The sequence below is a fragment of the Lolium rigidum genome, chromosome 3 (genome assembly GCF_022539505.1).
Source record: "Lolium rigidum isolate FL_2022 chromosome 3, APGP_CSIRO_Lrig_0.1, whole genome shotgun sequence".
Taxonomy (NCBI): domain Eukaryota; kingdom Viridiplantae; phylum Streptophyta; class Magnoliopsida; order Poales; family Poaceae; genus Lolium; species Lolium rigidum.
In genome coordinates, this window is record NC_061510.1 from 219,818,996 (window position 1) to 219,831,778 (window position 12,783).

The following is a 12,783-nucleotide window of genomic DNA, read 5'->3' on the forward strand; positions in this document are numbered from 1 at the left end:
ATCTTAATGATGGTGTCACCAAACCCAACATAGATCTGAATACAAAGTATCATCAGATTTATGTCATCGGAGAGCCAAGCCGTGACCAGGAGGAAACATCTGAGGCTTTCGACGATTTGGGAAATCCATACGTCGATCCCTCTAATCGCGACAAGGTCTAGGCGAGTAAATACGTCGGACCCGAGCCTCGCGATAGAGTTCAACTCCCGCGAGCAGCATGGGATAGAGCCGCAAGAGCTATGGATGGCTCGGAACCAATGGCTACAACAGCCACGCCAGCGAGTTGCAAGCATATCAATATAGGCTCGCACGAGCTGCAAGGGAATTGGAAAAACAGACAGCTGCTTTAAATAGAAGAAAGGAGGTAGCCTCCGCTTCAAGCAGGCGAAGAGCAGAGTTAAGTCGACAATCTGGAACTTCGGGAGATAGCCACAGAGAAGCTCGGAACAGAGCAAGGTCAAGATTGCAACATATACCCGAAGGAGAAAGAGAGCACCTGGTTCAAAACCTCGACATGTCTTTTATGTCGATAGACACAAGAGGAAATATTATCCCCAAGACACCAGAAGCTGGGTATATGGCGACACAAGCCTTTATCCTTGCGTCTAGGCCACCTCCAGGAGATCCAAGGGAGGCACTGTACAACATGGCAGTGGCAGGAGCTGAAGCCATGGGAACGGCGTTTGCATCAACACCGCCAGAGGGAGCAGCAAGGCAAAATAGTCCACGACCTGCGGCAGCAGCAGCATCAACTGTCGAAGGAACAAGTGGAGCAAGAGACACGGCAGCACAAGCAAGGGTGGACAGAGCACGGCAAAGCAGAAGGGAACATCGGCACTCCCCAGAATTAAACGATGAGGATATGTGTGGTTTGCCGTGCTTCACAAGGAGAGTACGAAAAACTCGAGTCCCTTCGGGATTTAAGTTGCCTGATAACTTCAAGAAATTCGATGGCCTGCAAGATCCAGAGGATTGGCTAGTTGATTACCTCGAGACGGTGAAGTTAACTGGAGGGACCAGGGCAACATCTATGCAAAGCATCCAAGTGCATTTAAGTGGAGCCGCACGATCTTGGATCAAAAAGCTTCCTCCAGGGTCTATCGACAGTCGGGATAGCTTCGAGGACATATTCGTCAAGAATTTCCGGTCCACACTGCAAGAAACCCGCATCTCTAGAGGAATTACGGGCGTGTCGACAGAAGCCAGACGAGCCAATGAGAAAATATATCCAAAGGTGGAACATCATCAAAAACTCGGCAGAAAATATATCTGACGAGAGAGCAATAGATGCATTTGTCGCAGGGATCAAGCGTGGAGATTTTGTCGAAGATTTGGGAAGGACCAATCCAAAGACAGTGTCCGCATTAATGGAAATAGCAAACAGATGGGCAGATGGAGAAGATGTTGTCCACAACAAACGGCATAGGTCGCCAGAGGAAGACCGCGGTCGAAATTATCAACCAAGGCGACGATTTCCTCGGCAGTACTCGAGCTATGATGCTCCGGGACAAATCTCGGCTGGTTTCCGAGCAAGCGCAGGAGGAAACAACGAGAGATGATTACCGGAGAAGTAATGAGCAACGAGGCGACAATAGAGATGAATCTCGAAACAATAGACAAAATAGCGGGCCAAGGTTCCAGAGGCCTTTCGTGTCTCCCGAAGAGATGTTGAACGGGCCGTGTCAGATGCACTTTTTCCTCGACAGCAACGGAAAAAGACAGTCGGGACATCTGCAGAAGGATTGTCGCAATTTCCGGGCAATCCTAAGGTATGCGGGGCATGCTAATGCTCGAGGCAGCGCAAAGAAATCCTCGAGAACCCAGAAGTGAGATTCACTTGCCACCTCCCCCCGCGATTACGGACGACAATCGACATCAGCTCAGAATAGCGGCGGCACCTGCACCACCGCCTTACGTTGATCCTAATTCTAATGGAGCGGTCTCGATGATTCAGAAGGGAAGGCCATCCAATAGAACTCAGAAAGTAATCTCGCGGCAGGTGTTCATGGCAGAGAAAATGCCTCCACCAACAGTCGAGTACCTTAATTGGTCAGGGCAAGACATTGGCTTCACTATAGCAGATCATCCACAGCAAGTTCCTCGACCAGGGCAGTCATCACTCATACTAACAGCGGTCATCGCAGGATTTGACGTATCTCGCGTATTTATAGATGGCGGCAGCAGCTTAAACCTTATGTACGCAGATACATTAAGGAAGATGAACATATCCCTAGCAAACTTGAAGCCAACAGACACGAGATTCCACGGTATCACACCAGGAAAGCCAAGCTATCCGCTGGGGAAGATTAATCTCGACGTTCAGTTTGGGACCCGAGAAAATTACAGAATCGAGAAGTTGGAGTTTGAAGTCGTAGATTTCCCGTCACGGTACCACGCTCTGTTGGGACGACCAGCATATGCTAGATTTATGGCGGTACCACATTATACGTACCTGTTGTGGAGGATGCCTGGACCTAAGGGACCAATCACAGTCAAAGGAAGCTTCGCCCTAGCCGATAAATGTGATAAGGATTTTCATCGAATATCAGAAACTTTCGGGATGCAAGCTGAGTATTTGACGTCAAGGCTCATGACTGACTACGACGTACTTCCAGACGTTGGGAGGCCAAATAAAGAATCAACTTTCAACACTGAGAAAAATTCTAAGGAGGTGCAGATTCGCCCGACGGATCCAAAAAAGACGACATCCATCGCAAAAGACATGGACCTCGCATAGGAAAGCGCGCTCGTCGAGTTCCTCCGTGAGAACTGGAAAATCTCCGCATGGTGTCCAGCTGACATGCCAAGAGTACCCAGGGAACTTGCCGAGCACCACCTAAACTTGGATCCACTAGCAAGACCAATCAAACAACCTTTGCGACGTTTTTCGGAACCAAACCGCAAGGCTATGCTGTCAGAAATTGATCGGCGAGAGAAGCTAGTTTTATCAAAGAGCTGCATACAGAGGCCACATGGGTAGCAAATCCAGTGTTGGTGCCAAAGAAAAACACTAAAGTCCTTCGCAAGTGCGTCGATTTTACGTGTCTCAATAAACATTGTCCAAAGGATCACTTTCCCCTCCCGAGGATCGACCAAATTATCGACTCCACGGCAGGATGTGAACGTCTTTCCTTCCTGGACGCATATTCTGGTTATAACCAGATTAGATTAAAAGAAGAAGATGAAGTAAAAAAACAGCGTTCATCACACCTTACGGCGTGTTTTGCTATAGAACAATGCCCTTTGGTTTGAAAAACGCGGGAGCAACATATCAGAGGATGATGCAGAAGTGTTTGGCGGCACAGATTGGAAAAAATGTGCAAGTGTACATCGACGATGTCGTCATAACGTCAAAAAAGGGGACGACGCTGATCGAGGATCTCAAGGAAACCTTTGACAACCTCGACAAATTCTGCCTCAAGCTGAACCCGACGAAGTGCTCCTTCGGCGTCCCAGCGAGAGAACTTCTTGGGTTCCTAGTTTCAGCAAGAGGGATTGAAGCAAATCCAGACAAAATACAAGCCATCGTAACAATGAGGAAGCCAACAAAGTTGAAAGAAATACAGCAATTAGCTGGGCGAGTCGCAGCTTTAAGCAGATTCGTCGCCAGGCTGGGAGAAAAAGCATTACCGTTCTACGCTTTAATAAAACAAGGGGAGAAATTCCAGTGGAACGAAGAAGCCGATAGAGCTTTCGAGGACCTGAAATGCACAATCTCGACACCACCAGTCTTGGTGGCGCCGAAGGAAAAGGAACCTCTCCTGCTGTACATTGCAGCCACACCCCAGGTGGTTAGCACGGTGCTAGTTGTCGAAAGAGAAGAAGAAGGAAAACTCCATGGAGTGCAAAGGCCGGTATATTTCATCGGTGAAGTTTTATCGCCTTCCAAACAGCGGTACCCGCAGTACCGAAACTAGCATATGGAGTGATTACAACGGCAAGAAAGTTGCGCCACTATTTTTCGGCACACCCGATAATAGTAGTCAATGAAGCACCTCTCTCAAATATACTGAACAATCCGGAAGCTACGGGACGTGTCTCCCTTTGGGGAATAGAACTTTCCCCTCGGGATATCACGTATGAAAAAGAAAGGCAATCAAGTCGCAAGTTTTGCCGGATTTCATTGCAGAGTGGATGGAGGCTGCAAAACACGGGACCCCAGATTTGTCGAGAACTTGGACCATGAACTTCGACGGATCCAAGAGAGTAGAAGGAGCTGGCGCAGGAGTGATACTTATATCACCTGAAGGCGACAAGTTAAAATATGTCCTGCGGATGACGTTCCCAAACGCATCCAACAATGAAGCAGAATATGAAGCCCTCATACACGGGATGAAGATGGCGAAAGCTTGCGGCGCAACTCGACTAAAAATCTTTGGCGACTCACAATTGGTAGCTCAGCAAGTTATGAACCAATGTGATGCAGTCAATGATAGCATGATAGCATACACGGAGGTGTACAATGAGCTTGAGAAGCTGTTTGATGGATGCGAGGTAAGTCACATCAGTAGGTTGAGCAATGATGAAGCCGACGTTCTCGCAAACATCGGGTCGCAGTGCCTTCCAATCCCGCCAGGCGTATTTTGGGAAGAAATAGCGGAGAGATCCACAAAGCCGAAGAAGGCGTAGAAAAAAGCAAAGGAAGAAAAAACTTCGGCGCCCCTCAAAGAAGCCGTGGAGGACGAAGGGGACCAAGAGCTTGTGATGATGGTAGAAGTTCCTTGGATGCAAGCGTACATATCGTATATCCTCAGGAAAGAAATACCCGATGATCCAATTATGGCAAGACGAATTATTCGACGATCCAAAGCTTTCACAGTGATCAAAGGGGAGTTATACAAGCGAAGTATTTCAGGCGTCCTGCAAAGGTGCGTCACACCCGAAGAAGGAAGGATAATCCTAAAGGATGTGCATGAAGGAATATGTGGTCACCACGCGAGCAGTCGAGCTATTGCAGCCAAGGTTTTTCGGGCAGGATTTTACTGGTTGACAGCAATCGAGGATGCAAAAGAGATAGTACGAACCTGCGACACGTGCCAGAGATTCGCCGCAAAACCACACTCTCCGGCGGCAGAGCTGGTGCCAATACCATTGTCGTGGCCCTTTGCCCAATGGGGACTCGATATGGTGGGCAAGTTGCACAAAGCTTCGTCAGGAGGATATGAGTACCTGTTGGTTGCTGTCGACAAATTCACCAAGTGGGTAGAAGCGAAGCCAATAAATTCACCAGACGCAGCATCGGCAATAAAGTTCGTGAAAGGCCTCGTTTTTCGGTTTGGAGTGCCTCATAGCATTGTCACAGACAACGGTACTAACTTTACAACTAAGGAGTTCAAGGCGTACTGCGCAGAAGTAGGCATTAAATTGCACTTTGCGTCAGTGGGACATCAACAAACCAATGGCCAAGTCGAAAAAGCCAATGGTATCATCTGCAATGGCATTAAAAAACGTCTGCTAGGACCACTTGAAAAGGCTCGACATACCTGGCCAGAAGAATTGCCAAGTGTTTTGTGGAGCATTCGAACAACACCAAATACGGCGACACAAGAAACTCCGTTTTTCCTCGTCCACGGAGCCGAAGCAGTACTACCAATTGAAATAGAGCACGATTCTCCAAGAGTAACAGAGTATGACGAGGAAACATCACGAAAAGCTCGGGAGGATGATATGGATGCACTCGATGAAGCTCGAGATGAAGTACTATCACGAGTTACCAAGTACCGAGCAAGACTCGAAGAACTACCACAGTCGACGATTGCGGCCCAGATCTTTCCAGGTCGGTGATTTGGTCCTACGGCTCAACCAGCAAAGTACTGAAAAGCTCGAGTCACCATGGTTGGGACCTTACGTCGTCACGGAAGTCATCGACGGAGGAGCGTACAGGATCAAGGACAAGAAGACATGGGTTCCCGAGAAAAACCCCTGGAACGTGGCGCAGCTCAGGCGGTTCTACGCTTAGAGTCGAAATATAGTCCTCCTCTGTAAAAATACAACGTACTGAAACGCCCGCGAGTTTTCAGACGCACTCTTTTCCTTTTCGGGGCACCGAGTGGGGCCGGAAAGGTTTTTAATGAGGCGGGCTCGCGGTGCTGCAATATAATAAAGATAGTGGAGATATACATCTTATTCTTCGATACGCTCGGGGGCTCAATGCCTTCAAGTTACAAAATATATACAGAATGAATAAACTAGACTTACCGAAATATTTCGCCTTGGTACAAGAATACCTCGTCAAACAGAACATCGGAAGCTAACAATTATAAATATAGTGTACTCATCAAAATTTTATTGCTTTGGTCTGAAAACCTCGCAACAAAAATATAGAACGTCATCACCAAGACACTCGGGGGCTCGTCCCCATCGACAGCAAAATATACATATCTTCTCGCAATAAGAGAAAAATCTTCGGGATAACAAAACAGTATAAGCTCCAGCCAAAGGCTCGGGGGCTCGACGATCAAAAATAGAAACAATACATATTTACAGAGTTGACAGCTTTACAATATAGATCATGTTTACAAAGACGTACCAATGGTGAAACTACAGCAAGAAAAAGGAAAAAACCTTCAATGGATACCTAGCACATGATCTATGGTTATTCGTTCATTGGAAGGACGAGTACTATGCTCGGCATATCTACCCTTCACAAAGAACTCAACATCCATCCGAAGAAGTTCATCCATCATATCTTCGGCTACAGGAGTCACCAGATCATCGATCTTGCCCATGCTTCTCTTGTTCTTCGACATTTTAGGCAGGCACGTGGGAACAATTTGATTCATGGGCAATTTTGGATAGCAAATCTTTATCATCATCATAGCAAATCTTGCGGCGGAAGAGAGTTGAGCCCGCACAAAGCCATGGATTCGAGGAGCATCTCGAAATTTTTCCATTAATGCAGGAAGAGTTTCTGGCATCTTGTCGCGAGGAAACATGGTTCCATAAACTAAAAATAAAGTCTTTGTACAGAAGTCAAGGAAGTCACGGACCTGAGCCGCGCGATCTTGGAATCTGACAATTTGGCGGGTACGCTCAGGAGTAACCCAAAAGTTAGAACCATGTTGTGCAGCCAGTCTGAGCAGAACATTGGCTCGAGCTTCAACACATTGATCTTCAGCAGCAGTATCCAAAAATGAGCCTGGTACATCAAATAAATTGTCAAGGAAGGAAAAATAGCAAAAACAACATCCAGCATGGTTATGAACAGGAAACATACATGTCATGTCCAGGCTGGCGTCAGTCATTAGCTGAAGCATACAATTTTCTCGAGAAGAAGCTTCGGTAGCCTCAGCAACGGCAGCATCCTTTGCAGCAATGACTTCTTTTGCCTGTTGAAGAGCAATATTCTCTCTCTCGGATGCTTGTCGAGATTGTTCCATCATCGCAAGAGTTTGTTTCTTCATGGATTGGAGTTGTTGGCGCAGTTCTTGCAAATCTTGCGACAAATGTTGTCTTGAAGAACCTTCGATGAGGTTATCATTGACTAGTGTTTTCTTCGAGAAGGAGGAAGAAGGAGAAGTATCGGCAGAATGAGGATTGGCAGAGTAGTTATCAAATACCAACTGGAAAAGAAAATTCCAATATCAAAGGATTGCACAAGACAGAATTCCATTGATCTTCAAGAAATTTACATGGATATTACAAAGGAGTTCTTCAAAAGGACTACTAAGGTAATTGTCGCCAAAGTTAATATGGCGACAATAGCTAAAGAAAAAGAGAAAATAAAAAGAAGGGGCATTCAACTAGACCTCCGGCTTTGATGAGCTAGGAGTTGAAGATGGCTTGATCCCGAGATAGGACAGGATTTTCTTCGTGTTGGGCTTTGCCGCCTTGATCAACGATCGCCATTCTGTTTGCTCTATCTGCTCTGTGTCGCCTACTTTCGCCCAGTCGATAGTTTGTTGGCTATCAGCGACCAAAGCAACAGTGCTTTCGACAGCAATCTTCATGTTCTCCTGGCGCATCTTCAGTCCAAGATCCTCTGGTGGATTGAAGTCCTTGGCAAGAGCAAGGAAAGTCTTGGGTTCCGTTTTCTTCGGGAAGAAATAGGGGAACAGCCGTGAAAATCCAGCGTCAGCATGTTCAATGCCTTCGCGAGCTTCGGTTCCATGAAACTCAAGGACAGAGAGCGCATCAAGCAGAGGATCGTTGTCGGGATCTTCAAGCTCAAATTCTTGGTTTGTTTTACCTATCGTAGAAAATATATGTTGGTCGACAGTAAAAAAAAGAGAGAAGCAAGTCTAAGAAAAATAGAATGGATCGACAAAATCACCGACCAAGCGCCGATTCTGCGCGTTCAAACGCTTGATGATCGCCTTTTCACGAGTAGCCTGCGCGGCTTTGTGCTCGTTCAAAGCAGTTTCGGCATCATCAAGTCTTTTTTGCAGATCTTTGACACCAGCAGATTCTGCCTTGGCCTTATCAGCCTCCGCTTTAGCCTGGCCAGCATCAAGTTCAGCCTTCTTGCGAGCCGCTTCACTTTGCTCTAATTTCTGAGCAAGCGTGTCGACAAGCTTGTTGGCTTCCGCTAGTTTTTCTGCCAAAATAGTCAAGAATCGTCAAAATTGCAACAAAACAGGAGCAAGAAATTATAAACAAGGGCCAGCAAAGAATTATTACCTTCAGTCTTGTTGGCGTACTCACGGTACCCAATGAATTGGGCACCGATGCGAATAAGCTCTTTGATCATAGGCTGTCAAAGAAGGACAAAGAAAGAAAATGTCGTTATGGAAAAATATGATGGCATAAAGAAGCAAATAGAGGAAATATAGACAGTGACAAGAAAATTAAGAACTTACATCATCCAAGAGAGGGTTAGAGGAGCTACTCAATTGGAGGGTAGGCTCCGGGATTGTTTCAATCCTTGTCCTTTTCGGTGAAGGGACAAGGGGGCTTGAAGGAGGAGTAGGAGCGCCGACGTTTTGTTGAGGAGGCGAGGATTCCTCTCCTTCAACTGGCGTTTCCGAAACAACTAGAGTGTGTGACGTACTCGTTCGAGCAGCCACATCAAAAGCTGGTACTTCTCCCTCATCATCACTGTGATTAAATGTTGACAGCATAAAAAGCAAGATAGACAAAAATCTTCGAGTACAAAACAAAAGTGACTTACGAACTGATGAGGGCCTCAAGGTATGGATCATAAGCTGCCTTCTGACGTGAAGGAACAGCTTCTTCGGCTTTGGAGGTGCCGGAATCTTCGACATCAGTCCTTTTCCTTTTGTTCCTTGGAGAAACAGCAGGAGGAGGAGATTGTGCCGATGCAGTACCTTCAGAGGCAGCCTCCTTTTCAGAAGATCCCGCAGATTTTTGAGAATCTGCGGGTTCATTCACAAAAGAGGGGGCATCTTGGTTGTCGTCGGTGACAACGGCCCTTTCCTCGACTTCTCCACCTTCAGGAAGGAGAGGAAGCGAGAAAAGATTTGGATGGTTCTATACAAAAATAGGGGAAGATGTCAAAAAAGGAGTTACAAAAAGATAGCAAGGCAATAACAAATCAATCGACAAAGTTTACCTTGGGAAGCGCATTGGTGGCGCTGTACGGTTTTACACGACAAGAAGAAGGGACAGAATATTTTTTGCTGAGAGAGGAGATTTTTCGGACAAGCTTCTCTAAGTCCTTGACCTCCAAATCCGCTGACAGCCGATCTGCGTCCTTGTCGCCAGCATACTTCCAGAGAGGGTATTTGCGAGCCTGAAGAGGCTGCACTGCGGCTCTAAGAAAATACGCTCGTGATTTGGATACCCGACAACTCTTTGCCGCGAGTATTTTGCAACTCACGGATGCGAGTCATCAAGGCCTCTGTCGATGTTTTTTCTTCCTCGGTAGCCTCTGCATCCCAGGAGCGGCGGCGAAGGATTTTCTCGGCACCATCGAAAGGAGGGATAATGATATGGGCATGGAGGCCTATGTGGAGCCCAATTTCAGGACTCCACCAACCTAGGTGGTACGCCATCAAGGATTCAGGAGTGACACGCTAGGACGACTTACGCCATGTAATAATTAAGTCTAAGGTTGTGTCATTCATTCTATGTTAGGAAATAATGTAGCCGGGTCATGCTGTGGGCCATCTAGGGTTTTTAATAGAGTCTGTTTGACTTGGGCCTGTCCAAGTCGAACTAGGTTAGGCCCAATAAGGGGGCCGGCCGGCCAGCTCTCCCTCTCATATAAGGAGATGGCACGGCTAGGGTTAGGTAGAACAAGTTTAGTCTCAAGATTAGGGTTTTCCCCATTGCGTGTGTTCACGTGTATCATCCCTCCGGGGGTACGGCGCTGCCGTTTATCTATATTATCCGCTGCAAAGGTTCTTGTGTTCATCAAGGATTGTCTAGCTCAGGTTTGAGGCGTTTCGATGTGGGAGGAACCCAGTGGATCCTCCTAGTTGATGCCCGATCTTTCACAGCGAGAACCTGGGGTAGAGATTCCTCCCAACAACGCGATGAACGCAGCCTGGAGAAGAGGGAACGAATCCAGCAAGCAACGGATCGATGAATCGATACGCCTCAAACCAAGAGCTAGACAATCCTTGATGAACACAAGAACCTTCGCAGCAGATATAATAGATAACGGCAGCGCCGTACCCCCGGAGGGATGATACACGTGAACACACACAATGGGGGAAACCCTAATCTTGAGACTAAACTTGTTCTACCTCTAACCCTAGCCGCACCTCCACTTATATGAGGGGTGGGGTGGCCGGCCAGCCCTAGTGGGCCTCTCTACCTTGGTTTGGACAGGCCCAAACCAAACTGACTCAATTTAATAAAAACCCTAATTGGCCCACATATGACCATAGACATAAAATAAGATAACTAAGCTGGTGGAGTCCTGAATCGGGGCTCCACATAGGCCTCCGTGCCCATATCATCCTCCCCCCCTTCAAGGAGCGTTGTCCCCAACGCGTGTGGGTCTTTTAGAAAAGGTGACGTGATATGAACATGACACGTCCTCGCCGTCTTCAAGTCTTGCTTGCCTTCCACACCACATCCTCCCTCGCGGCCTTCTCGACTTGTTACAGCACTTGGCGCCTCCTTTCTTCTCCACATGAGCTTGGACTTCGGCGCCAATTCCTTCTTCTTGCGAGGTTTTGATGGACCCTTGTGTCGCTGCACATGACCCTGCACATGATGTGTAATTCCTGGGCCACATAGATGTCTCACACGTCCATCCTTGCCTCGATGCATCCGCGGTGTCGCGGAAAACTGGACAGTACTCCTAAGGACAGCCATTGATATGATATTTGGGGTCTAAGGTTGTACCAGTAGTTTATTATAATCTTGTTATTAGGAGATAATAATGTAGCCAGGTCATGCTGTGGGCCATCTAGAGTTTTAATAGAGTCTGTTTGACTTGGGCCTGTCCAAGTCGAACTAGGTTAGGCCCAATAAGGGGGCCGGCCGGCCAGCTCTCCCTCTCATATAAGGAGATGGCACGGTTAGGGTTTAGGGTAGAACAAGTTTAGTCTCAAGATTAGGGTTTCCCCCATTGCGTGTGTTCACGTGTATCATCCCTCCGGGGGTACGGCGTTGCCGTTTATCTATATTATCCGCTGCGAAGGTTCTTGTGTTCATCAAGGATTGTCTAGCTCAGGTTTGAGGCGTATCGATTCATCGATCCGTTGCTTGCTGGATTCGTTCCCTCTTCTCCAGGCTGCGTTCATCGCGTTGTTGGGAGGAATCTCTACTCCAGGTTCTCGATGTGAAAGATCGGGCATCAACTAGGAGGATCCACTGGGTTCCTCTCACATCATGTGGTATCAGCTTTCTGGGTTGCTCACGGCGAGGTGTTGTTGATCGATCTCTTTGATCAGTTTGCATCGGATAAAATTATCTCTAAGATCGGAGGAGTTTGGCTCTCTGTCGAAGGAGGTTGGTTGGAGGAAGTTTGGCGTTGTTTGGTGTAGTTTGGAGGTCATCCATGGCTTTTTCGGAGGTCAAAATCGCGAAAAATCGCGACCAGAATCAGAAAGAAGACGAAATTTCGCGACCAGGAAAAACCTGGTATGAAATCCGGTCAACCGGGCCAGTGATCGGGCTGCCTGGCGTAGAATCCGGTCAACCGGGCGCCAAACCGGGAAGTTCGCAAAAATTCGTCCGGTTGTGTTCCGGTCCAACGCATCCGGTTGGCGACCGGTCAACCGGGCCAGGGACCGGGCTTGCCGGTCTGGAGGCCGGTCTAACCGGGCCCTGGGCCGGACTAGCTCAGACTACTGCGGTTTTTCCTCTGGCGGTTTCTCCTGTTGCTGCGGTGGATTCTCCGGTGATGCGGGCTAATGCTGTTGATGTTGTTGCTCCAATGTCTTGTGTTAGTGAGGCACATAAGAGTGACGATGTGTATCATGACTACCTCGGTATGAGGATAGGTACCAAGTTTGACGCATCGCAAATCAAATGGAGGTTGTCTAGTTCTGCGACACCGACTGAATTTCAACTTTGGGAATCACACATTGAAGGTGGATTTGCGAGATGCAAGGAGTTTGATAGTTCTTTTGGTGGCCAGATGGAGTTTGCTATTGCCTACAGGCGTGTTGACGATGTTGTGGCTAGTTGGTACCGTAATGCTCTCATAGTTCGGGGTATCGTTGGTATACGGTCTAGTTGGGCAGATTTCAAGCGGTTTCTTCGTCATAGCTTTAAATTTGCGAGCTTGAGTAAGCCGGTGGTGTGCTCTAACACTACTGTGGAGGAGGTTGTTTCCGTATCGACAGTCATTGAGGAGAGGAAACCTGGCTCTGATACCAAGAGCACTACTGTGACTGTTGAGGAGGATGTACCATTGAGCGGGCT